The sequence below is a fragment of the Phoca vitulina genome, unplaced genomic scaffold (genome assembly GCF_004348235.1).
Source record: "Phoca vitulina isolate PV1807 unplaced genomic scaffold, GSC_HSeal_1.0 scaffold11, whole genome shotgun sequence".
Classification (NCBI taxonomy): domain Eukaryota; kingdom Metazoa; phylum Chordata; class Mammalia; order Carnivora; family Phocidae; genus Phoca; species Phoca vitulina.
The window spans coordinates 28,168,939-28,196,781 of NW_022589714.1; the positions used below are offsets into that span (position 1 = coordinate 28,168,939).

At 39.0% G+C, this 27,843-nt stretch overlaps 1 pseudogene; it reads left to right on the forward strand.

Annotated features, from left to right (window-relative positions):
- Positions 1-24,711: 24,711 nt before the first annotated feature.
- LOC116635776 lies at positions 24,712-26,501 on the forward strand (annotated as a pseudogene).
- Positions 26,502-27,843: the final 1,342 nt, after the last annotated feature.

Genomic DNA, 27,843 nt, shown 5'->3' on the forward strand with positions numbered 1-27,843 from the left:
GATAACTTCCAGAATGTACCCAGTGATACCAGGAGGGTGAGGGCTTGCTGGTATAGTGCAAGTTAGGGTATGAACCAAATTTTTTAGACTTCCACCTGGCTGTTGACATAGCACAAGTTTGTGTAGGGCTCAGGGCTGCATCTTCTAGGGGCCTCTCTTGCAAACGTTGGCAGGTTGGCGTGAGAATCGTGGTCTAGAATGTGAATGGAAAGGTAATCGTTTCAGGCTTCCATTGGGGCAAAATATGCCAGCCTGTTTCTGATGCTGGTTCTGGTTGTGACAAGAAGTCTCTACACTTATGTGTTATTCACAGCCTTTCACTGATAACAAGAGTAAAATGTATCTATTTTTCTTTTCTCTCTGATGCCTCAGGATTCAAGAGAAGATGATTTTACATGTGCTGTGACCTTTTAGGAACATCTGATGATATAAATGCTGTGGCATTGGTCATCTGCACAAGTGTAAGAACGTAATGGGTAAGTTTTTTGTTTTTTTTTATGACACGGTGTGTATTGATTTGATATAATTTCAAATCCACTTGATGACAAAGACCAAAAGAACATGAAGTTGACTTTAGAACTAAAGTTCTCATGAAGTAAGTCGTGTTAGGGTGTCTCGTCTCATCTGTTGTCGTTGATAAGCATTCAGGAGTTCAGTTGCTGATGGCCCCACTGGGGCTTACCTGTGAAAACATACGGAGACGCAACTGTGGCCAATAGACATGTAGACTATAAAAAGTGAGTGTTTGTGAGGACTTCCTAGAATGTTTGGGCCAGGCAAGGTGACCGCTGATCTAAAGAGCTCTCCCAAGACCTTGGGGCAATTAGCTAATGCTGCAGTAAAGATGACTCTCTTACCAGCAGTGCAGAAAACTGTGCAGCACTTCTTTTGCCCATTAACACTGGCGCCATCATTCCCTAGCAATGTGCTCTAACAACAGCGGACTTTTAATTTGCCCATCAACACTGGCGCCATCATTCCCTAGCAATGTGCTTTAGCAACAGGGGACTTTTATGTTTTGGGCTGGCAGCTGGACATAAGCTCTCAGTTGGCTAAGCCAGATCACTCAAGTACTAATTCCTGTAAGGGTACACCTCAACTAAATGTGGGCTTTATTTTCTCACCTCCCCTTGCCTGGAACAATAGTGCGATTAACTTATCTTTGGTTGGAAGTAGGTTATTCTTTCCTTGGCTTTTGAAGAGACATTACCCTATATGCTGTGGGTTGTGAAATTCCTGCAGTAAACTTGTATTAAATAAATTGCTGGCAAAGATAAATTCAGTCTCTGAGCATTAATTTGCCACCCCAAATTGAAACATATGGATGCTAAGGTAAAGCGGGCTATTTGATGAGGAACTGAAAGTTAATGAAATGAATGTCATCTAGGCTGGAAATGCTCAATAAATCAAACTAGCTCATTAGATAAAAGGACATACTCCAGTCTCCCCAGGGCATCTGCAGTCAGCCTACATTCTAGGAGGAAACACCCTGCAGAGGAAAAAGCCCTGAAACCAGAAATGGGAAATGGAAGTTTTTAGAGCCAAATCCCAGCAATTGTTAATGATTGCCTGGAGGAAAGCAAAATCTAATTTAGATGTGATTTTCCTTGCCTTTGGCTGAAGTGGTAAGGTTAAGGGAGTTGGGGAGTAGACAGGAGTATCTGAGCATGTGGGTTGGATTTAGAGGGAAATTGATTTGAAACCATGGTTTTTTTTTTTGTTTTGTTTTCCATCTCTGACCTCTCCTAAGGACTTTCCAGAAACAAGCTTGAATTCTGTAAACTTGAATAATACCTTTATTAATCTTAGAATTAACTGTATGTACTATGAATTTTACACGTTCTCAATATTAAACTCAGGTGCAGATTTTTTTTTTTTTTTAAGATTTTATTTATTTATTTGACAGAGAGAGACGTAGCAAGAGAGGGAACACAAGCAGGGGGAGTGGGAGAGGGAGAAGCAGGCTTCCCGCGGAGCAGGGAGCCCGATGTGGGGCTCGATCCCAGGACCCTGGGATCATGACCTGAGCCGAAGGCAGATGCTTAATGACTGAGCCACCCAGGCACCCCTCAGGTGCAGATTTTTCACAGTTACATAGAATTTAGGGGAACAGTAAGGATTTAAACCTAAATCCTTCTGTCTCCAAAGACAAGGCCCTGCTCCATCATATTGTCCACTCCTATGAGAATTAAAAACTAAATAAATTGTTATAAGTGTTTTACTCCCCTGTTTATTTTAATTGATTTCCCCTATTTCTCCTCATGATGAATTTAGTGATAACAGAAATATTTAAAATAAAATTAATCTCTATATTTCCTTAAGAATTATTGAAAAGGGGAGGAGCCTGGGCCAGTCTTTGGTGTGTTAAAATGTAAACTGAGGCATAGTAAAAATTACAAGACTTGAGCAAAAATAGCCTGCAATCAGGCAGCCCCCAACTGGAAGTTGTTAATGGTGCTCTACTGGACAGGAGCTGGGGGAAGATGTAGACAGAGGTGGAAGCAAAGCAAGAAAAGCATTTGATTGGCTCTAGCTGAAACAGGTACCTTATTTGGGAAAGTTTAGTCGGCTCTTTGTGATTGCTTGTTTCAATTTCTTAATCTCGAGGCATCTCACTTTTAGGTTTTGGTTTGCTTTTATGCAGGTTATGAAGGTGCTAGAGCCCCCTCAATCTAATGGTCTCTTTGTTTAATTAGTTTAACAGTGGCTACCCCACAAGGCTCCTGGTGGAAACTTCTTTCTCTGGCAATATTTCAAACAAATATTTTCACATCCAGAGATTAAGAAATGAATTTAATAACTCATTCTAAATGACAAATGAAAAAGTGATAGAAACTAAGAAAATCAGGAATATTAGATGTAATTCAAAAATGCTGTCAGAAATGTATTTCCTTTTCTCAGGACTCATTAAATTTTGTACTAGAAAGAGTTTATTAGACAGTTGAGTCTTTGAGGATTGCTCAGGGCTTTGGGAAAAAAAAGATTGGTCCTTATACAACTGAGATGCAATATGGAATGGGTAGGAAGTGGCTTAGTGGGAATAGCATATCCTCCCAGGTAACTTGGGCAAGGATCAACCATAGTCAAGGAATGTTCACTTCAAATATTATTCAGAAAGGAACAGCAAGGACACAGAATGTTAGTGACTGGGGTTGAGAAAGCCTTGCCGTGAAGAATAGGTTTTCATCATAGCAACGGGTGCACATGTATTCATACGATGAACCCCTTTATGCTACATTAAGTGAAAAGATTGAAAGATAATTAATATTCCCCCATGTTGTGTTTCTATATAGGGTCCAGGGAAACAAAAGGTCTAGTTGAAAAAAAAATTGGGAGAATAGAGAAGGGTAAAGAACAGAGTATAATGTTGGAGGATTTCTTTGATCACACATCTTGTGAGTTAACTTACCACTTTTAGATGTGAAATGTTAATGCTAATTAGCATTTTGTTTATGCAAATGAGGAATGCAGAAGAAAAAGTCTATGGTTAAAGATGGTGTTTGTGAGGATAAAAGGAAAGAATGTTAGACATTTTCTGAATTTATTTTCTTTAAAATTCCAGAAACAACTAAGATTCTTTACCTGTCCAGGGATCTCTTTGATAATAATATATTTATCTCCATTTAAGAAAACTTTTCCTTTTGGGGTGCCTGCATGGCTCAGTCGTTAAATGTCTGCCTTCAGCTCAGGTCTTGATCCCAGGGTCCTGGCTAGCCCGGCATCGGCATCGGGCTTCCTGCTCAGCGGGAAGCCTGCTTCTCCCTCCCCCGCTCCCCCTGCTTGTGTTCCCTCTCTCACTGTGTCTCTGTCAAATAAATAAATTAAAAAAGTCTTAAAAAAAGAGAAAAGAAAACTTTTCCTTTTTAACTTTTCTAAATTTAAGTGTCAGCAGCTGTCCTGGCTTTCATTTAATTGACAAACACTCCTTCATGCCTTACCAAGAAATGGGAAGGGGGCTGCTGGGTGGCTCAGTCGGCTTCAGCTTAGCTCATGGTCCTGGGATCCTGGGATTGAGCCCTCAGGTATCGGGCTCCCTGCTCAGCCGAGAGCCTGCTTTTCCCTCTCCCTCTTCTCCTCTCCCCTGCTCCTGCTCTCTCTCTCTCTTGCTTGCTCTCTCTTTCTCTCAAGTAAACAAATAAAATCTTGAAAAAAAAAAAAACAAAACAGGAAGTGGGGAAGATCTTTTTAAGGCTTCTTAGGAATAAGTTGCACCCATGTAGGAAAAAGGGGGGAAAAAAAAGACAGTTGGCTCTGATTAGTTTTATGCCACATCATACCATGATTCCATTGTTCATTTTAAGGCAAACTAGTTAAAACTTTAGAGGCATTAGCTCACATAAGAAATGATCACTGTCTCCAATAGTACCCAGAGAGTAAAAGATGAATGCTATTGTCTGTCTCCATGAAATGTTAATGGCCCCAGGCATGTTTTAGAGTCCTGGAAGCCAAAAGGGGAAGAAACAGGGATCTGTTGAGTTCTTGGGTCTGTCAAGGACCGTTACATTAGGAAGCCAGAAGAGAGACATTAATAACAACAGCTACTATTGATTCATTGACTTCAAAACATCCTTCCTTTAGTATTTATAGCTTCCTTAGGACTAGGTAATATGATTTTCATTTTATAAATGAAAACGCTGAGCTTCATATGACTAGACAGTGATGAATCCAAGATTCAATCCAGATCTGCCAGGCTCCAAAGCTCATGTTTTCAGTCTGAGTATAACTAAAATGTGTTCTCTATATAGTCCATGTTGCAATACTATTTTGTTGGCGACTGGAGACCATCTAATCCTTCTACAACTGTGTTTGTCTGGCACAGTTTTTCACTGCCTTACAATTTATCTAGTTCAGTTGGAAGATGTTGCACTGCTTTTGTTCTCTCCTTTGGACTGTCATTTGCAGGTTTCTTTCAGAGTGACTCTCCTAGGTCAATTTTGGGACCTCTCCCAGGTGTTCCACTAACATTCTGTGCATTTCCCCATGGCGGCATTTTTGTTTTTCACCCTGTTTTGCTACTTTCTTTTGTCACTCTCCCCCATGAGTCTGTGAGCTTGTTAAAGGCAAGCTTCCTGCACTGTTTGAAAATATGTTTTCAAGTACACCTCTTGCCAAGCCTTGATTTGAAATTCTTTTTGAACCATATTTGCTAATACCAAGATCATATAAGAGAGGGTAATGGTGGTATCTAGAAGCCTAGGATGTTGCTGAGTTGAGGAAAATGCTTAGAAGAATATCTAAGAAGAATACAGTACTCCGTAACTCCTGGTTGTCATTATTAGAACTTTCTGATGATTGGCTTATTCTTTTAAACTTCTGCAGTGATGACAAGGAAAACACAAGGGAAGAACAATTTCTTTCGCAGCACAGGTTTTGGACAGAAGTTCCATTTCCTAGCTGTGTGGCCTTGAATCTAGTCGTGATAAGCACCAGCAGTCTCATCTTTGAAATGAGAAGGACAATGACATCTCAGAGGTTTGTTTTTAAATGTGATCATTAATTTTAAAATACAGAACAAGTACCCAACATGTAGCAGGCACCCAGTAGGGGGGAGCCGTTACTGTGATCACCAGTGGGGCTGGTTTTCTCAGGCTAAGCCACCACCTGGTCATGTGTGGCTAATCACTAAAAAGTACTAACAAATTTGGCCCATGCAGACAGTTACCAGATCTCACCTCAAACTTTGATCCTAACTCTTTCTCTAGTCTCCTATATAACAGAATTAGTGAAGCCTCTTCATCGGAATATCCTACCATCGCTTAACTCTGAAGTGTATGACAGAATTCATTTTTCACCTTGCTGGTTTAATGCCCTCATCACTATTAGTAGTAACCATTAACTCTCGCTCAGCTAGAGAACTGCTCTCTTCTTACAGTAACTAAACACGCAGGCTGCCCTCCAGATCGTGACCCCTCTGGTCGCTGCTGGTGGTGCCAAAAGGCAGTGAGTGGCACACAGTTCCCCTGCTTCCTGAAACATGTGATGACATTTTTTTCCTGAATAAATCCATCTGATTTGACTGAAGTACTGTGGAATCAGGCCTCATTGTTGCAGAGAATTGCAACTAATTGAGAATTTTCAGGACTTTTTTAGGTATACTTTGTAAATTATTGCTTCTATTTCATCTATTCACACATTAAATTCAATCACTAAATAAGTCTTTGGAAATAAATGAAAGTATTTGCTTTCTACTGTGATTCTGGAAAAACTGACTTTTATTATTTGAGTGAAATTTACTGTATCTATATAGTAAATAATGTACTCAAACACGTTTTTCCATTTTAAAATATGTAGAAAACAATCACTGTGTTGTCTTTTTTCACATCCCCAAATCCCATGTCATTTTATAGCACTAGGGAAAATGAGGTTTTGAAGAATTTTAAGCATTCAGTCTAATTTAATGCATTGGAAATACTGAACACTTGATAGAAAATTAGTTTGGCGGGAAAAGTGGGGGAGGAGATAATAGGAAAAAAATACATATGTTGCTAAGGAAAATCATAATTCACAGTTTCATTTTTTTCTGATGTTCCACTAATTTAATATTGGTGCTTTCTAAGGACATGACTACATTACCCAATTGTCAGTGGAATAATGTGGTTTTCTGGTGCCAAATTCTGCATTCCACAAGGCTAACTGCTGATGAAATTAGAAGAGCTTGTTGAATATTAGGGATTCTGGTCTTTTGGCATGGAAATTAAAGAAAAGTATTCAACCACATAACTTTTTATGCCTAGAATTACCTAATTTCTGCATCGGAAATTGGCAAGGAAACATTCTTTCCCAATAATGTTATTTACATGAAAATCTGTATAAACACCTATGAAATGAAATTTGTACATAGTGTTACTCAGGGGAAAGAATATTCTGAGGGCAAAAATAATTGCAATGGTTTTGTATTGCTGATTACACAAAAGATAGTTCAAATGAAAATAAACAAATCAAATAACTATTCTCCTCTTTTCACAATTTTGAAGTTGCCTAAAATTGATCTGTATTTTATTTTTTTCCATCTTCTGCCTTTCTCTTTTCTCTCCTTTTCTTCCTTTTGGCTTACATAAAGCCCAAAGTATAATCTAAAATTAGATTTTAACATGTATATTTAATAAATATAATAGGCTAGCTTTAAAAAAACACTTTATTGAAGTGCAAATTGCATATAATATAATGCATCCATTTTTAAGTGTATATTTTGATGTGTTTTGACAAATGTATCTGCCCATGAAACTATCACTACAGTTAAGATATAGAACATTTCTATCATCCCCGAAAAGTTTTCTTGTGCCTTTCCCCAGATACTTACCCTCTTCCAGTCCTAGGAAACCTCTGATCTGCTTTCTGTCACTATAAGATTAAAATTTTATTTTCTAGAGTTTGTATAAATAGAATCATAGGATTACATTATGTGATCCTTGGTTTTTGGCTTCTTTCATTTGGCGTGTCTTTGAGATTTGTCTGTGCTTTTATCTCTGTCAATTGTGTATTCCCTTTTTGTTGCTGAATAGTATTCCTTTATATGACTGTATTTCATTTTGATTATTAATTCACCTTTTTATGGAAAGTTGGGTTATTTCTGGTGTGGGAACAGTTGTAACAGTACAATGGACACCCATTTACAAGTCTATGTGGAGATACATTTTCATTTCTCTTGAGTGTTAGGAATAGCATTATTGAATTGTATTATAAGTATATTCTTAACTTTATAAGCAAATGTATTTTCTGAATACAAGCCCTTTGTTCTCTATTGCACATATTGTCTTCAAGTGTATGGCTTGCACTTTTATTTTCTTAATATAGTCCTTCAAGGAGTAGAACTTCAAAATTTTTATGATTTACGATTTTTTTCTTTTATAGTTCGCACTTTTTGTGCTTCATCTAATAAATCTTTGTGTATCCTGAGATCATGAAGATTTTTTCCTTTGTTTTCTGCTAGAATAGCACTGTCTGATAGATATTTCTGGTAATGGAAAACTTCTATATCTGTAGTGCAGCCACTAGCCACACTTAGCTACTAAGCATTGGAAATGTGCCTAGTGCAACTGAGGAACTGAATTTTTAATTTAATTTGCATTTATTTAAATTTAAATAGCCACATGTATCTAGTGGCTACTATATTGGCCAACATAGGTCTAGAAGTTTTTACGTTTTTAGCTTTTGTGTTCAGTCAGGTCTACCATCTATTTTGAGTTAAGTTTTGTATAAAGTGAGAAGTAAGGTTCAAGATACATTTTTCCCCAAAAGGGCTATAAGCACTGTATGTTGAAAAGACTTCATTTTCCCAATGAATTACTTTGGCACTTTTGTCAAAAATCAATTTGTCATAAATATAGGGTATATTTCTGTTTGACTGATGTATGTTTATCCTTATGCTAATACCACACTATCTTTATTACTTCTGAGAGTTGAGATCAGGTAGTGTGAGTCTTCCAACTTTATTTTTCTTTTCCAAAGTTGTTTCAGCTATTTTAAGTGCTTTGCATTTCTATAAAATTTTAGAAACAACTTGTCAATTTCTACAAAAACAGGCCTGCTGAAACTTTAATTGGGATTGCAATGAATCTATTGGCTATTTTGGGGAAAATTGACATTTAAAAAATAGTTCACCTTCCCATCCCTGAGCATGGTATATTTCTTCATTTATTTTATTTCTCTCAGAAAATTTTTGTAGTTTTCATTATATAGGTCTTGTACACATTACTTAGCAAAATTTATCCTTAAGTAATTCATGTTTTTGGATGCTTTTGTAAATGCATTGTTTTAAACTTCAATTTTCTTTGTTCCTTGCTAATATAGTTTATAGAAATACTGTTGATTTTTTTTTTAATTGACCTTTTATTCTGGGACCTTACTAAATGTACTTGTTAATATTAGTTCAAGTAGCTTTTTTGTACATTTGTTAGAATTTCAAAAACCCAGATGTAGGTTACATAAATTTTCTGTATTTTTTTCCATTTTATACTTCATTAATTTCTGCTCTTTATTGTTTCTTGCCCTGACTTACTTTGGATTCATCTTGCTCTCTGTTTTCTAGTTTCTTAAGTTAGATACTGTTTAATCAATTTTACACCTGTCTTATTTTTTTACTGTAAGCATGGAAAGCTATCAATTTCCCTCTAAGCATTGCTTTAACTGCATCCTAAAATTTTGATATGCTGTTTTTCATTTTCATTAAGTTTAAAATACTTTCTAATTCCTCTTGTGATTCCTTTTTTGATAGATGGATTATTTAAAATTGTGTTATTTAGTTTCCACATATTTGGGTATTTTTCAAATTTCTTACTGTTACTGATTTCTAATTGAGTTTCATTGTCAGAAAAAAACTATCAATTCTTTTTAATAAGACTTATTTTATGGAGCAGCATATGGTCTATTCTGGAAATATACCATCTACACTGAAAAGTATATGCATTCTGCTGTCCTCAGATGGAGTACTCCATAAATTAAACCATATTGGGTAATAGCATTGTTCAAGTTTTCTCTATTCTTAATGATTTTCTGCCTACTTGTTCTCTCAATGCTAAAAGAGGAGTCTAGAAACTTCCAACCACAACTGTGGAGTTTTCTTTCTTGTAATTTTGTCAGTTTTTGCTTTATGTATTTTGTAGCTCTCTTACATAGTGCATACACGTTTAGGAATGTTACGTTATCTTGATGAATTGATTCTTTTTTGGTTATAAATTCTCTTCTTTATTCATGGTAATAGTCCTTGTTATGAAATATGCTTTGATGTTAATACAGACACTTAGCATTCTTTGGAAAATAATTTGCATAATAATATCTTTTTCATCTTTTGACATTTATCTATATTTTTACATCAAAGATGTAAAGATTTCTTATAGGCAGTATATAGTTGGATCTTGCTTTGTATCCAGTCTATTTTCAGTTAGAGTGTTTAGATCAGAGGTCAGCAAAATTCCTTTCTTTTATTATTTATTTATTTATTTTATTAGAGAGAGAGAGCACACAGACAGGGGGAGGGGCAGAGAGAGAGGGAGAAACAGACTCCCCACTGAGCAGGGAGCCAGAGGCAGATGTAGGGCTCGGTACCAGGACCCTGAGATCATGACCTGAGCCAAAGTCTGATACTTAACCAACTGAGCCACCCAGGTGTCCCTCAGCAAGCTTTCTTTATGAAGAGCCAGATAGTAAATATTTTAAGCTTTGCAGGTCATACATTCTCTCCTTGCATCTACTTAACTTTATCATTGCAGTGCAGAAGAATACATAGACAATGCATAAATAAATGAGGAAGTGCTGTGTTCCAATAAAACTTTGTTTACAAAAACAAGTAGCAGGCTGGATTTGGCACATAGGCCCTAGTTTGCTGACCCCTGGTTTTGACCATTTCAATTTAAATTATTAATCTTGTTGGGTATATAGCTACCCTCTTTCTATTTGTTTTCAGTCTGTTTCATCTATTCTTTATTACATTTTTCTTTACTTTTGTCTTCTAATGGATTTAGTATATTTTGGTGTTCTATATTATCTCCATTATTGAGATACTGGCTATACTTATGTATTTTATTTTATTTTTATTTTTTTTAATTTTATTATGTTATGTTAGTCACCATACATTACATCATTAGTTTTTGATGTAGTGATCCATGATCCATTGTTTTTGTATAACACCCAGTGCTCCATGCAGTACGTGCCCTCCTTAATACCCATCACCAGGCTAACCAATCCCCCCTCCCCCCTCCCCTCTAAAACCCTGTTTGTTTCTCAGGTCCATAGCCTCTCATGGTTCATCTCTCCCTCCAATTCCCCCCCCCCCATTTTTCCCTTCCTTCTCCTAATGTCCTCCATGTTATTCCTTATGTTCCACAAATAAGTGAAACCATATGATAATTGACTTCCTCTGCTTGACTTATTTCACTTAGCATAATCTCCTCCAGTCCCATCCATGTTGATGTAAAAGTTGGGTATTCATCTTTTCTGATGGCTGAGTAATATTCCATTGTATATATGGACCACATCTTCTTTATCCATTCATCTGTTGAAGGGCATCTCGGCTCTTTCCACAGTTTGGCTATTGCGGACATTGCTGCTATGAACATTGGGGTGCATATGGCCCTTCTTTTCACTACATCTGTGTCTTTGGGGTAAATACCCAGGAGTGCAATTGCTGGGTCATAGGGTAGCTCTATTTTTAAATTTTTGAGGAACCTCCACACTGTTTTCCAAAGTGGCTGTCCTAACTTGCATTCCCACCAACAGTGTAAGAGGGTTCCCCTTTCTCCACAACCTCTCCAACATTTGTTGTTTCTTTCCCTGTCCATTTTTGCTATTCTAACTGGTGTAAGGTGGTATCTCAGTGTGGTTTTGATTTGGATTTCCCTGATGGCTAATGATGATGAACATTTTTTCATGTGTCTGTTAGCCATTTGTATGTCTTCTTCAGAGAAGTGTCTTTTCATATCTTCTGCCCACTTTTTGACTTGATTATTTGTTTTTTGGGTGTTGAGTTTGAGAAGTTCTTTATAGATCTTGGATACCAGCCCTTTATCTGTAGTGTCATTTGCAAATATCTTCTCCCATTCTGTGGGTTGCCTCTTTGTTTTGTTGACTGTTTCCTTTGCTGTGCAGAAGCTTTTTATCTTGATGAAGTCCCAAAAGTTCATTTTTGCTTTTGTTTCACTAGCTTTTGGAGATGTATCTTGAAAGAAGTTGCTGTGGCCGATGTCAAAGAGGTTACTGCCTATGTTCTCCTCTAGGATTTTGATGGATTCCTGTCTCACATTGAGGTCTTTCATCCACTTTGAGTTTATCTTTGTGAATGTTGTTAGAGAATGGTTGAGTTTCATTCTTCTGCATGTGGCTGTCCAATTTTCCCAGCACCATTTATTGAAGAGACTGTCTTTTTTCCATTGCATGTTTTTTCCTGCTTTGTCAAAGATTATTTGACCATAGAGTTGAGGGTCCATATCTGGGTTCTCTATTCTGTTCCATTGGTCTGTATGTCTGTTTTTGTGCCAGTACCATGCTGTCTTGGTGATCACTGCTTTGTAATATAGCTTGAAATCGGGCAACGTGATGCCCCCAGCTTTGTTTTTCTTTTTCAACATCTCCTTGGCGATTCGGGGTCTTTTCTGATTCCATACAAATTTTAGGATTGTTTGTTCCAGCACTTTGAAAAATGTCATTGGAATTTTGATCGGGATGGCATTGAAGGTATAGATTGCTCTGGGTAGCATAGACATTTTAACAATGTTTGTTCTTCCGATCCATGAGCATGGAATATTTTTCCATCTTTTTGTGTCTTCTTCAATTTCTTTCATGAGTGTTTTGTAGTTCCTAGAGTATAGATCCTTTACCGCTTTGGTTAGGTTTATTCCGAGGTATCTTATGGTTTTTGGTGCTATTGTAAATGGAATTGTTTCTTTAATTTCTCTTTCTACAGTTGCGTTGTTATTGTATAAGAAAGCAACTGATTTCTGTGCATTGATTTTGTATCCTGCCACATTACTGAATTGCTGGATGAGTTCTAGTAATTTGGGGGTGGAGTCTTTTGGGTTTTCCACATAAAGTATCATGTCGTCTGCGAAAAGAGAGAGTTTGACTTCTTCTTTGCCAATTTGAATACCTTTTATTTCTTTTTGTTGTCTGATTGCTGCTGCTAGGACTTCTAGTACTATGTTGAACAACAGTGGTGAGAGTGGGCACCCTTGACGTGTTCTTGATCTTAAGGGAAAGGCTCTCAGCTTTTCCCCACTGAGGATGATATTCACTGTGGGTTTTTCATAGATGGATTTTATGAGCTTGAGGAATGTTCCCTCTATCCCTATACTCTGGAGAGTTTTAATCAGGAAAGGATGTTGTATTTTGTCAAATGCTTTTTCTGCATCAATTGAGAGGACGATATGGTTCTTCTCCCTCCTCTTATTAATGTGTTCTATCACATTGATTGATTTGCGAATGTTGAACCACCCTTGCATCCTGGGGATAAATCCCACTTGGTCATGGTGGATGATCCTTTTAATGTATTGTTGGATCCTATTAGCTAGGATTTTGTTGAGGATTTTGGAATCCATATTCATCAGGGATATCGGTGTGAAATTCTCCTTTTTGATGGAGTCTTTGCCTGGTTTGGGGATTAAGGTAATGCTGGCCTCATAGAATGAGTTTGGAAGTTTTCCTTCTGTTTCTATTTTTTGAAACAGCTTCAGTAGAATAGGTATTATTTCTTCTTTGAATGTTTGGTAGAATTCCCCAGGGAATCCATCAGGCACTGGACTCTTGTTTTTTGGGAAGTTTTTGATCACTGCTTCAATCTCGTTACTGGTTATTGGCTTATTCAGGTTGTCCATTTCTTCCTCTTTCAGTCTTGGCAGCTTATAGGTTTCCAGGAAGGCCTCCATTTCATCCAGATTGCTCAGTTTATTGGTATATAGTTGTTGATAATAATTTCTAATAATTGTTTCTATTTCCTTGGTGTTAGTGGTGATCTCTCCCCTTTCATTCATAATTTTATTAATTTGGGTCCTTTCTCTCTTCTTTTGGATAAGTCTGGCCAGTGGTTTATCAATCTTATTAATTCTTTCAAAGAACCAACTTCTGGTTTCATTGATCTGATCTACTGTGTTTCTGGTTTCTAATTCATTGATTTCTGCTCTAATTTTAATTATTTCTCTTCTAATGCGTGGCTTAGGTGTCGTTTGTTGCTTTTTCTCTAGTTCTTTAAGGTGTAGAGTTAGTTGGTGAATTCGGGATTTTTCTATTTTTTTGAGTGAGGCTTGGATGGCTATGTATTTCCCCCTTAGGACCGCCTTTGCAGTATCCCATAGGTTTTGGACCAATGTGTTTTCGTTCTCATTGATTTCCATGAATTGTTTAAGTTCTTCTTTGATTTCTTGGTTGACCCAAACATTCTTGAGCAGAGTGGTCTTTAGCTTTCAAGTGTTTGAATTTCTGCCAAATTTTTTCTTGTGATTGAGTTCCAGTTTTAGAGCATTGTGGTCTGAGAATATGCAGGGAATAATCTCAATCTTTTGGTATCGGTTGAGACCTGATTTGTGACCCAGTATATGGTCTATTCTGGAGAAAGTTCCATGTGCGCTCGAGAAGAATGAGTATTCTGTTGTTTTAGGGTGGAATGTTCTGTAAATATCTATGAGGTCCATCTGGTCCAATGTATCATTCAAAGCTCTTGTTTCCTTGTTGATTTTCTGCTTAGATGATCTGTCCATTGCTGAGAGTGGAGTATTGAGGTCTCCTACAATTAACATATTGTTATCAATATGACTCTTTATTTTGGTTAACAGTTAGCTTATGTATATGGCTGCTCCCATGTTGGGGGCATAGATATTTACATTTGTTAGATCTTCTTGTTGGATAGACCCTTTAAGAATGATATAGTGTCCTTCTGTGTCTCTTATTACAGACTTTAGTTTAAAATCTAATTTGTCTGATATAAGAATTGCTACCCCAGCTTTCTTTTGAGGTCCGCTGGCATGGAAGATAGATCTCCATCCCTTCACTTTCAGTCTGGATGTCTCTTTAGGTTCAAAATGAGCCTCTTGTAGACAGCATATGGATGGGTCCTGTCTTTTTATCCAATCTGCAACCCTGTGCCGTTTTATGGGAGTGTTTAGGCCATTCATGTTGAGAGTGATTATTGAAAGATATGAATTAATTGTCATCATGTTGCCTGTGAAGATGTTGTTTTTATAGATTGTCCCTGTAAATTTCTGTTGTAGATCACTCTTGGGGTCTTTCTCCTTTTATAGAACCCCCCTTAATATTTCTTGCAGGGCTGGCTTAGTGGTCACATATTCTTTCAACTTCTGCCGGTCGTGGAAGCTCTGCATCTCTCCATCCATTCTAAATGAAAGCCTTGCCAGATAAAGTATTCTTGGCTGCATGTTCTTCTCATTTAGTACCCTGAATATGTCTTGCCAGGCCTTTCTGCCTTGCCAGGTCTCTGTGGATAGGTCTGACGTTATTCTGATGTTCCTCCCTCTGTACGTAAGGAATCTCTTCCCCCTAACTGCCCTTAAGATGGTTTCCTTGGTTCTAAGATTTGCAAGTTTTACTATTACATGCCGGGGTGTTGGCCTGTTTTCCTTGATCTTAGGAGGGGTCCTCTCTGCCTCTAGGACTCGAATGTTTGTTTCATTCCCCAGATTAGGGAAGTTCTCAGCTACGATTTGCTCAAATACATCTTCTAGCCCTCTCTCTCTCTCCACTCCCTCTGGGATTCCAATTATTCTGACATTGGAATGCCTCATGGTGTCACTTATTTCTCTGATTCTATTTTCATGGATTCTGAGTTGTTTTTCCCTGGCCTCCTCTTTTCCCTTTTTATCTATTATACTGTCTTCCAGATCGCTTATTCTCTCTTCTGTCTCAGTTACCCTAGCTGTTAGATTATCTAGATTGGATTGGATCTCATTGATAGCATTTTTAAGTTCTGCCAATTCACCTTTTATTTCTGCCCTTAGAGACTCTATGTTGCCGTTAATTGATTTCTCCATTCTAGCCATTGTCTTCACAATTGCTAGCCTGAATTCCATCTCTGACATCTTGGTTATGTCTGCATCCATTTGTAAATCTGCAGCATAAGTCATAATCTCTGAGTCTTTTCTGTTTTGGGGGCTCCTCCTCCTAGTCATTCTGTTGATGGATGTTTGAGGGAATGTATAGAGTCCAAATTATTGACCAGAACCCAAGCAAGATGCACCTGTTTTCTTGGGACCTTAGGGTTGCTGGCCTCTTGTTTTCCCAGCCTGTCTTCTGCGGGAGGGGCCTGCCGCGCTGTTACTCAGGCAACCCTGTTTGGGCAGAGTTGCCCTGCGCCCCTGTGGCAGGGTATGGGCTCAGTGGGAATCAGTCTTTGGGGCTTTTGTTCTCTGGCACCTTTCCCTGGCGGCTTTCCACGTCTCTTCCGCAAGTCAGAGCAGAAGAGACCGTTTCCAACCCTCTGCTTCAGAGCAGAGAGACCGCAGTCTGTTCTTCAGTGAGCTCTCCAGGCCACACTGTCTCCGTTTCTGTCTGTGCTGCTATAAACTGCAGCGTCCTGGGTTGTGCGCCCCTCCGCAGCGCCCCCAGTCCTGCCTCCAGGTCGGGGCATGTCTCTGCCCTTTGTGCTTCTAAAACTGCCAGCTGCTCCCAGTTTGAGCGTGACTCCGCTGCTCGGGGTTTCCACCCCGGGGGTTGCAGTTCACCGTCGGGACACGGCGCACCGGGTTTCCGTCTCGGAGGCTGCAGTTCGCGTGCGTGCGACCGTCACTCCGGTTTCTGTCAGGGTGGCTGCGGTTCACGTGCGTGCGACCCCGCCGGTCTGGTTTTCCACCCCGAGGGCTGCCCTAAAGTTCTTTCCCGACGCTACCGGTCTGCAAGTCTGTGCCCCGTCTGCAGCGTGGGAGGCTGTCGCTCACCGGTGGTGTAGGATCCTCACGGCCAGGCTCCCTCCCGCTGCCGTTTATCCTCCTATATCTGCCCGTGGAATCACGGCTCTCTGCTTCCTACCTCAAAACCAACGGCCTGCGATATTCTGTTTGTAGAGATCCAGATCTTCTTACATCTCAGGCTGGTTTCGTGGGTGCTCAGAGTGGTCTGGTAGATATCCAGCTCAATTCCGGGGACCAGTTGAAATAGGGTCCCCTACTCCTCCGCCATCTTTCCCCCCTCCTATTCTTATGTATTTTATTATTGTAGTAGTACCTCTAGGGTTTACAACATGTACTTATCTATATTTTTCTTTTGTTAAGCCAAAGAAAAGCCTATGTTCTATATCATCTGTACTTCATAAAGAATGTATTTGTTCTGTATATGAATTACCTCTTTTAAAAATTGATATTCTTGGCTTATTTAAAGTAAGAAAAAAGGCCAAATTCATTTTATAGTTATTTAATTTAGAAAATTTAAAAAGTAGGTATCTGAAAAAAAACCCCTGCAGCAAGCTTACAGATTATTTGAAAATATTAATATTCAGTAAACACAGTTGATCTCAAAATCTTATACATAGCAAAGCAACAATGAAAAAGCAATGAAAAAAAAATCTTTAAATGACTAACAGATTATATTAATAAGAGAGAACCCCACAAAGCATAAGGCTGTTACAATCCTAAATTAAAGAAATGAGGAAAAAGACTCTCTTAGATAAGAGAGTTCATAATGAAACCTTTACCTGTACGTATCAAAATGAGAAATATGATACCAAACCCAGTAAGACTACTTGGTGATCATGTTTTAAAATGGGAAGTCAGGAATAAAACAAAACAAAACAAACAAACAAACTAGCAAAGAGACTCGGTTGAGTCTTTGTGTCTGACTTTTTCAACAATGTGAAGGAAAACTCTCTGATTTTTTTTGAAAGAATCCCTGGATTTGTTGTAAGAGCAGGTTATAGTCTCACACCAAATTAGCCAGCTGTGGAAGCTGAATTTTCAGTTGCCCTCTTTCCCTTGAATCTGCATCCTAGAAGCCCAGCTCTGGTTCAGCTTCACCAAATTAAAGCCTGGCTACATCCTGATAGCCTCTGTGTTTACTTCCAGCAAATTTGATCTCATACTGTTGAAAAGAGATGGTTTTGAGCTGTATGAAGGCAAATGCAATACCACGTTGTCTAGCAGGTTATAAATGTACAAAAGTTATTATCCCAGATGATGGTGTATGATTAAAACAAAATTTCAAAAATTGATTTGTAAAAGGACACTGGGATTGTCAGATACTATCATCTCATCCTATAGTGTTCTTCAGGACTGCTTCTAAGAGAGCTGTAGAAGAGCCAGCTGTTTGTTTTTTTACAGGCATTTTGAGAAAATTGGAGGGGAGGGAGGAGGGAGGAAGAGAGAGAGAAAGTGAAAGGAAGCAGGGGAGAGGAGGCAGAGAGAGGAGAGGAGTGGAAGAGGGGAGGGGAGGGGAGGAAAGAGAAGAGAGAAGAGAAGAGATGAGAAGAGAAAGTTAATTGTGAAAGAAAAAGGGAAGAGAATAAGATGTATGTGGAAGTACTTTTAAAAGTCAAGTTAAGTACCATCCTATTTGTGGACTTCGGTAAGGAGCAGAGAAGTTGGCTGAACTTTGAAATGAGGACAGTGGGTGTCTCTAAAGTTGCTGCAAGCGCCGCACCACTGTATTTCAATCAGTGTGTGGAGAGAGTGGTGAAATCCAGTTGGATGTGGCTGTGACTGGAAAGAGTGACCTTAGTGCATTGTAGAAGGCCACAGTTCCCTCAATGTTTATAGCCACCAAACTCATCATGTATTGAAAACTCGACCATATGAACTTCAGAATACAATTGTTCTATTTTAAGTTCAAAATTAAATGTGTATGCCTGCAATTTTTACAAAGGAGAGTAAAGGAGTAAGTTACAAGACACATTTGTTTAAAACAGCCTGTCAAAATGATGGTATCTTTGGGAGGAAAATATTATTGGTATCTTTAGAGTAAAGTCTCACTTGACACAGAAAGCTCACAACCCTGTGAACTAAGTAGAACAAGTATTTTTATCTCATTTTATTTATTTATTTATTTATTTATTTATTTATTTATTTATTTATTTATTTATAAAGATTTTACTTATTTATTTGACAGACAGAGAGAGAGAGAGAGAGAGGGAACACAAGCGGGGGAGTGGGAGAGGGAGAAGCAGGCTTCCCGCCGAGCAGGGAGCCCAGTGCGGGGCTCGATCCCAGGACCCTGGGATCATGACCTGAGCTGAAGGCAGATGCTTAACAACTGAGCCACCCAGGTGCCCCATTTTTATCTCATTTTAGAGAAAGATACTGAGACAAATAATTATTGACTTCCCTAATATCACATATCTAGTTAAGAATAGAAAATATACCAGGACTTTTATCTCTTAATTCTCAGGGCAATATATTTTTCTGCTCAACTCTGTTGCCTCACTCTGTACCATGCAAAATACCAACAAATTCTGCTTAAATCTATGTGGATGTTGGAGTCCAAGGTAGTAGCAATAAACATGGTAATTTTAATAGCCTTTGAATTGCTGCAGCACATATTGGTGTCACTGGATTTGAACAATAACAATTTAATTGTTTATTTTAATGGATTGGTATGTGAGTTGGTTTCTTGCAATAATCTTGTTTCTCAATTGTGGACTTCATTATATTATTTTTTAATATGAGTATTAGAGCATATTTGATTATTTTTTATTGACATATTTTTGATAATGTACCACATTTGTATGAACTGTGAAACTCTTCACTCTGGGGATTACAACTATTTTTTTACTTGGATTTTCAAGATATGAGGATCTGAATAATCATGCTATTGTAAGAAGAACATATTTGGAACTAATTTTACTTCAGCTTCTGTTTTCATAGAATGTGCATTCATAATTCCTCTGAAATTCTTATAATTCATTAGGTATTTTAAATAAAATTAAAATATACTATGAATAGAGCTTGAAGGCTAGGATAAAAGGTAAAACAATAATAATCTATTACTTCTTCAAAACTTGTTTGGGCTTTCGTTCAGACATATCGACTGAATCAAATTATTTTTGGAGCAACTGGGAAATTTGAATATGGATTGGTATTATATAATGTTAATTTGTTAATTTTGATGATGTGTGGCATCTGTGTTTTTAAAATAGTACTTAAGGATGCAGACTGAAATATTTATGAATAAAATAAAATGGATTATATAAATGCTGATAATTATTGATAGTAGATAATGGTATGTGAGGGAGAGTCTTTATACTATTTTAATTTTGTGTATATTTATTTATTTATTTTTTAAAGATTTTATTTATTTGACAGATATTTAAAATTTCCATAATGCAAAGCTTTTTTAAAAATGGAAAGAAATGAAGGTGACAGATAGGATGTGTAAGAGGTGTTCCAAGGCAAATAGGAATATCAGGGGAGGCTTTACTAAGAAGGTGACATTAGAGCAAAGATTTGAGAGAGAAAATGAGCAAAAATGAGAGAGCTATGTGATCTCTGGGAAAGAATATTACAGGCAGAAGTAGAAGCTAATGCAGAGCACAAAGGTGGGAGTGTGCTTTTCATCTCCAAGAAACAAGGAATGAATAATGGGTAATACAGTAGGTGGTGTCAGAGTTAACATGGTGGGTGGGAGGCATGCAGAACCATATCCAACAAAGAGTTCATATCCAAAATATATAAAGAATACCTTCAAGCCAATAAGAAAAAAAAAAGGCAGGAACCCAATAGAAAAAAATGGGCAAAAGACTTGCACAAGCACTTTACAGTAAGGAAATGAACAATAAGAATATGAGAAGGTGCTCTACTTCATTAGGCATTAGAGAAATGAAAAATAAAAACCACAATGCTACACCACTACACACCCACTGAAAGGTTAAAATGTAAAAGGTAGAGAATACTAGGTAGAAGAGAGGAAACAGAGCTCTCATATTAGTGTTAAGAGAGAGGAAAGAAAACTCTCATATGCTGGTGTTGGGTGTTTAAATTCATACAAACTGCAATATCTATTAAAAATTGAAAATACGCATACCTTATAAACTAGCATGTCTATTTCTAGGTATATCTCCAATAAAAAAGCGTATATGTACTCATTGAAAGAGCTGAAAAAGGGGCACCTGAGTGGCTCAGTCATTAAGCATCTGCCTTTGGCTCAGGTCGTGATCCCAGGGTCCTGGAATCGAGCCCTGCATCGGGCTCCCTGCTCAGTCAGGAGTCTGCTTCTCCCGCTCTCACTCCCCCTGCTTGTGTTCCCTTTCGCATGCTCTCTCTCTGTCAAATAAATAAATAAATAAAATCTTAAAAAAAAAAAGCTGAAAAAGAATGTTTTGAGCAGCACTGTTCCTTTTTTTTAAATTTTATTATGTTATGTTAATCACCATACATTACATCATTAGTTTTTGATGTAGTGTTCCACGATTCATTGTTTGCATATAACACCCAGTGCTCCATTCAGTACATGCCCTCTTTAATACCCATCACCAGGCTAACCCATCCCCCCACCCCCCTCCCCTCTAGAACCCTCAGTTTGTTTCTCAGAATCCATAGTCTCTCATGGTTCCTCTCCCCCTCCGAATTCCCCCCCTTCATTTTTCCCTTCCTGCTATATTCCTATATTTACTTTTTTTTTTAAAGATTTTATTTATTTATTTGACAGAGAGATAGACAGAAGAGCACAAGCAGAGGGAGTGGCAGAGGGAGAGGGAGAAGCAGGCTCTGCACTGAGCAGGGAACCCGATGCGGGACTCGATCCCAGGACCCTGAGATCATGACCTGAGCCGAAGGCAGATGCTTAACCATCTGAGCCACCCAGGCGCCCTCTTCTTTTTTTTTTAACATATACTGTATTATTTGTTTCAGAGGTACAGCTCTGTGATTCAACAGTCTTGCACAATTCACAGCGCTCACCATAGCACATACCCTCCCCAATGTCTATCACCCAGCCACCCCATCCCTCCCACCACCCACCACTCCAGCAACCCTCAGTTTGTTTCCTGAGATTAAGAATTCCTCATATCAGTGAGGTCATATGATACATGTCTTTCTCTGATTGACTTATTTCACTCAGCATAATACCCTCCAGTTCCATCCACGTCGTTGCAAATGGCAAGATTTCATTCCTTTTGATGGCTGCATAATATTCCATTGTATATATCTACCATATCTTCTTTATCCATTCATCTGTCGATGGACATCTTGGCTCTTTCCATAGTTTGGCTATTGTGGACATTGCTGCTATAAACATCGGGGTGCACATACCCCTTTGGATCACTACATTTATATCTTTGGGGTAAATATCCAGTAGTGCAATTGCTGGGTCGTAGGGTAGCTCTATTTCCAACTTTTTGGGGAACCTCCATACTGTTTTCCAGAGTGGCTGCACCAGCTTGCATTCCCACCAACAGTGTAGGAGGGTTCCCCTTTCTCCGCATCCCCGCCGACATCTGTCGTTACCTGACTTGTTAATTTTAGCCATTCTGACTGGTGTGAGGTGGTATCTCATTGAGGTTTTGATTTGGATTTCCCTGATGCCGAGCGATGTTGAGCACTTTTTCATGTGTCTGTTGGCCATTTGGATGTCTTCTTTGGAAAAATGTCTGTTCATGTCTTCTGCCCATTTCTTGATTGGATCATTTGTTCTTTGGGTGTTGAGTTTAAGAAGTTCTTTATAGATTTTGGATACTAGCCCTTTATCTGATATGTCATTTGTAAATATCTTCTCCTATTCTGTCAGTTGTCTTTGGTTTTGTTGACTGTTTCTTTTGCTGTGCAGAAGCTTTTTATCTTGATGAAGTCTCAATAGTTCATTTTTGCCCTTGCTTCCCTTGCCTTTGGTGATGTTTCTAGGAAGAAGTTGCTGTGGCTGAGGTTGAAGAGGTTGCTGCCTGTGTTCTCCTTTATGATTTTGACGGACTCCTGTCTCAATTTAGGTCTTTCAACCATTTGGAGTCTATTTTTGTGTGTAGTGTAAGGAAATGGTCCAGTTTCATTCTTCTGCATGTGGCTGTCCAATTTTCCCAACACCATTTGTTGAAGAGACTGTCTGTTTGCCATTGGACATTCTTTCCTGCTTTGTCGAAGATGAGTTGACCATAGAGTTGAGGGTCCATTTCTGGGCTCTCTATTCTGTTCCGTTGATCCGTGTGTCTGTTTTTGTGCCAGTACCATACTGTCTTGATGATGACAGCTTTGTAATAGAGCTGGAAGTCCAGAATTGTGATGCCGCCAGCTTTGCTTTTCTTTTTCAACATTCCTCTGGCTATTCGGGGTCTTTTCTGGTTCCATACAAATTTTAGGATTATTTGTTCCATTTCTTTGAAAAAAGTGGATGGTATTTTGATAGGCATTGCATTAAATGTGTAGATTGCTCTAGGTAGCATTGACATCTTCACAATATTTGTTCTTCCAGTCCATGAGCATGGAATGTTTTTCCATTTCTTTGTGTCTTCCTCAATTTCTTTCATGAGTATTTTATAGTTTCCTGAGTACAGATCCTTTGCCTCTTTGGTTAGATTTATTCCTAGGTATCTTATGGTTTTGGGTGCAATTGTAAATGGGATCGACTCCTTAATTTCTCTTTCTTCTGTCTTGTTGTTGGTGTACCGGAATGCCACTGATTTCTGTGCATTGATTTTATATCCTGCCACTTTGCTGAATTCCTGTATGAGTTCTAGCAGGTTTGGGGTGGAGTCTTTTGGGTTTTCCACATAAAGTATCATATCGTCAAGCAGCACTATTCTTAACATCCCCAAACAGTACCCAAATGCCCATGAACAGTTAAATTGATAAACTCTTATAGTCACAAAATGTATGCCCAATGGCATTTAGAATAGCAAAGTAAACAGTATAGATAAATGTCACAAGAATATTGAACAAAGGATACAGACACAAAGGATTTAATGCTGTGTGATTCTATTTGTGTAAAATTCATAAACAAGAGACAGTAACCTATATTGTTAGAACAGTGGCTACTCTTTTTTTAAAAATTTTTTATTGTTATGTTAATCACCATACATTACATCATTAGTTTTTGCTGTAGTGTTCCATGATTCATTGTTTGTGCATAACACCCAGTGCTCCATGCAGAACGTGCCCTCTTTAATACCCATCACCAGGGTAACCCATCCTCCCACCCCCTCCCCTCTAGAACCCTCAGTTTGTTTTTCAGAGTCCATCATCTCTCATGGTTCGTCTCCCCCTCTGATGTCCCCCCCTTCATTCTTCCCCTCCTGCTATCTTCTTCTTTTTTTTTTTCTTAACATATATTGCATTATTTGTTTCAGAGGTACAGCTCTGTGATTCAACAGTCTTGCACAATTCACAGAGCTCACCATAGCACATACCCTCCCCAATGTCTATCACCCAGCCACCCCATCCCTCCCACCCCCCCACCCCCACTCCAGCAACCCTCAGTTTGTTTCCTGAGATTAAGAATTCCTCGTATCAGTGAGGTCATATGATACATGTCTTTCTCTGATTGACTTATTTCACTCAGGATAATACCTTCCAGTTCCATCCATGTCGTTGCAAATGGCAAGATCTCATTCCTTTTGGGGCGCCTGGGTGGCTCAGTCGTTAAGCGTCTGCCTTCGGCTCAGGTCATGATCCCAGGGTCCTGGGATCGAGCCTGCATCGGGCTCCCTGCTCCGCGGGAAGCCTGCTTCTCCCTCTCCCACTCCCCTTGCTTGTGTTCCCTCTCTCTTGCTCTGCCTCTCTCTGTCAAATAAATAAATAAAAAATCTTAAAAAAAAAAAAAAAAGATCTCATTCCTTTTGATGGCTGCATAACAGTGGCTACTCTTAAGGAACAAGTGCCTAGAAAGGAGGGTGGTGGATGGCAGGGAGCTGTTAATGTTATGTTTCTTGGTCTGGATGTTAGTTCAATAGGGAGTTCAACTGTGAACAGCCACCAAGCTGTACACTGTTGATTTTTGCACATTTTTGTATCTAGATAATCAATAAATAGTTTAATCATGTAGGAGTATCTTGTCATGTCCACCGCTTGGACTCTACTACCCATGTTGAATAAAAGGGACATGGGACATGATGGATTGTTGATTTAAAAAAAAGTGGAAGACTTGCTTTCTCAACCCTCAGGTGTAACCTCTATAGTTAAAGGTACTGAAATATACATACATAGTAAGTTCTTTTGCTCTTGGAAAGGAGACATCTGTTCCAAAGCAACTGGGCAAAACTGTAAATAAGAAATGAAAATATGATGAGAGGTATCTTCTTATAGGCTTTCTGGATGATGATAATGTACCTTATTGTGTGTTATACAATAGAACATTTTGTATAGCATCATGATGTTAAATATTGGCATCATTTTAAGACCAATTACTCAGAGTTTACAGAAAAAAGTATAGACATTATGAGCTCTTTGAAAGCCAAAAATTATTCAAACTGGGAATGAAAATCCACTGAAGCATTTTACAAATTTTAATTCTCAGGTAAATATTAATAGCTATAACCCACATAAACAAAAGCTCTTTGGGGTCCACGATAATTTTTTGATAATTTTTTTTAAAGTAAGCTCTAGTCCCAATGCGGGGCTTGAACTCATGACCCTCAGATCAAGAGTCACATGCTCCACTGACTGAGTCAGTCAGGCACCCCACGGGGGCCTTGATAATTTTTTATAAGGGTAAAGGGTCCTTCAGGCCAACGTATGAAAACCACTACGGATTATCCCAATTCCTTGTTCATTGTTATGTCATTGTTATGGAATTACAAGCCTGCATTTAAGTCCTTGGTTAGGCCTAGGTTTGTGGTCCTTCCAGTTCAGAAAGCTGGTTTTCAGTAACCTGAGGGATTTTGATTAAAGATAGATTGTTTGTTCTTTGGCATTATGGGTCCCTTGTCTATTTTGTTTGTTGTTATTATATTTTTGTTTTTCTTTACTCTTTAATTTTTTTCTCATTTTATTTTTTTCTTTATTCTTTTTCTCAATTTCCCTTTATCTTTTATGCTCTTTTTTTTTTTTTTAATTAGCTTGCTAGTTTTTTTTGCTTATTTTTTATTTTGGTCGGGCAGTTGTGGGTTTTTTTTGTTTGTTTTGTTTTGTTTTTGATTCCAGTATAAAGATCAGTTCATCAGGTATGCTTTGGAAATGATTTTCTTTTAAGCGATTTGGACCAAGTTTCTCACCTGCTTTTCCAAATTTTAAGCTGCCCTTGGGACACCTTGACTCTAACCCCAACAGTAAGTCCAACACTCTGCAGTTCCTTTCAGCCATTCACCTCTGCTGAACAGGAGGCCTGTGTTGATAGTTGCTGGTCTCTCAAGAACATCACCAAGTGTTACCTCTCCAAGGATAACTTTGGCAAGGTGAAATTGACTCAGCACATTCTGACTGGGAAAGAGATAGCTGTGAAAATCATTGACAAAACTCAATAGAACTCAACCTCCAGAAATGATTCCATGAAGTAAAAATCATGAAGGCTTTGAATCATAGTGAACATAGTGAAATTATTTGAAGGGATAGAGACTGAGTAAATACCTTATCTTCTCATGGGGCATACTAATGGACAAGAGGTATTTGAGTATCTGCTGGCCCAGGGAGTAGGAAAGAAAGAGGCCTGAGCCAAATGCCACCAGCTAGTATCTACTGTGCAGTACTGCCCCTGGAAGTTTCTTATTAATAGAGACTTAAAGACAGAAAACCTGCTCTTGGATGCTGACATGAACATCAAGATTGCAGACTTTGCAGCAAGAAATTCACCTTTGACAACAAGCTGAACACCTTCTGTGTCAGTCCTCTTATGCTTCCTCAGAAATCTTCCAGAGCCAAATGTAAGATGCACCGCTGATAAATAAATATGTGCTGCTTGGGAATTATCATATATACACTGGTTAGCAGTTCCCTGCATTTTGATGAACAGAATTGGGAGAAGCTGCAAAAGCCAGTAGTGAACAGAAGATACCATACTCCATTTTACATGTCCATAGGGTCTTAAAACCTCAAGAAATTCCTCAATCTCAATCTCAGCAAGAGAGCCTAACTGTGCCAGGGTCAGAGGTCTCCATGGCTTCTGTTTCCTCAGCAGTGCCCCAGGCCCAGCCCCCCTGCACCAGGAATCCAAGTCAACCCCATGTGGCACAGCCAGGCCTCTAGGCTGTGACCTGCACAGAGAAAATGTGGGGGTGCTGCAGTCCCTGGAATGGTCCGATCACCTCCTCTTCTACCCCCAGTATCAGCAGCAGTGATAGAGGCCCATATGGAAGCAGTATCTTCATGGGTATTTCCAAAGGAAACTTTGTCCATGCTTGGCATCTGGGATAGGTGCATGACCAGCAGGATTCACCCTGTGTGACCCCAGCCTCTCTCCCTGGCAACAACCATGGCCAGCAAGGGACCATTGGGAGCCGCTTCAAGTTTAGATACAGAAATATGTGTTTTGGGTTTGCCAGAAGAAACCTAAGTGAACCTGAAAGCACAGATGAATTGGAGATGCTCCAAACTCATGTAGTGGGCAGCCGAGACTGTAATGAAAGGAAGTGGGGAGGAAGGCAAAGGGGAAGGAAGGAAGGATAGAAGTTAGGAAGATGACAGGACAGGTGGATGATGGATGGAACGATGGATGGATTTGCAGAGGCTAGCCCTGCTCACCACACCTTCCATGGAATATGGAGATCACCGTGTCATGGGGTGCAAGAAGATGATGAGGGAGATTGGCCTGTGTAAGCTGAAACAAGAACAGGTGTGGCTGGGCATGTGTAGCTAGCAGGGCCGAGACGACCTCTGGCAGTGGAAGACAGAAGTGTGCAAACTACCACGGAACTCTCTCAAGCCAGCTCAGTTTAAGTGAGTATTGGTATTGCTACAGCCTTCACAAGCATTGCCTCCAAAATAACCAAGAACCTAAGCTTTATAAGGCTGCCAGGAGTGGCTTCAAGGCAAGGGGAGGGGCTGGCTGGCCCTAGTTCCCCACTGGCCACTCTATTTCCACCTGGGCAAAATTTCAGAGACTAAACTGGTGTGTTCGCCCTGGGGCACTTCCGCCCCCCTTCCCCCTCCAATCTCCCGTCTCCTTCTTCTGTGTTTGTCCTCGAGGGGAGATGGTTCACCGAGAAAAAAGGGTCTCCTATTTCCTTAGAAGAAAGGAGGCACAGAAATAAGATAATGTCACAGCATCTCGGTTTCTACCACTTCACCACTGGCTCACACAGCTGCTTTCTGTTGAAGAGCCTTTGGCATGGAAGTATGTATGGGATGAAGACCATGTCAGTCCTCTGAAGATGAATTCTGAATTTATATTTTAATTCAAGATGTAAAACCAGAATATGCAAGGCTTTTGAGTAGCCCTTTGTGTATCTAAAGAATTCCAGCATGCTCTGCTCATGACAGAATCATCCATTTTTCTCTTTCTCTTTTAAAAACACTTTTGGACCTTGTGTTAGAGACCACAAAATCTCTTTGGTCTTTTTCTGCCTTT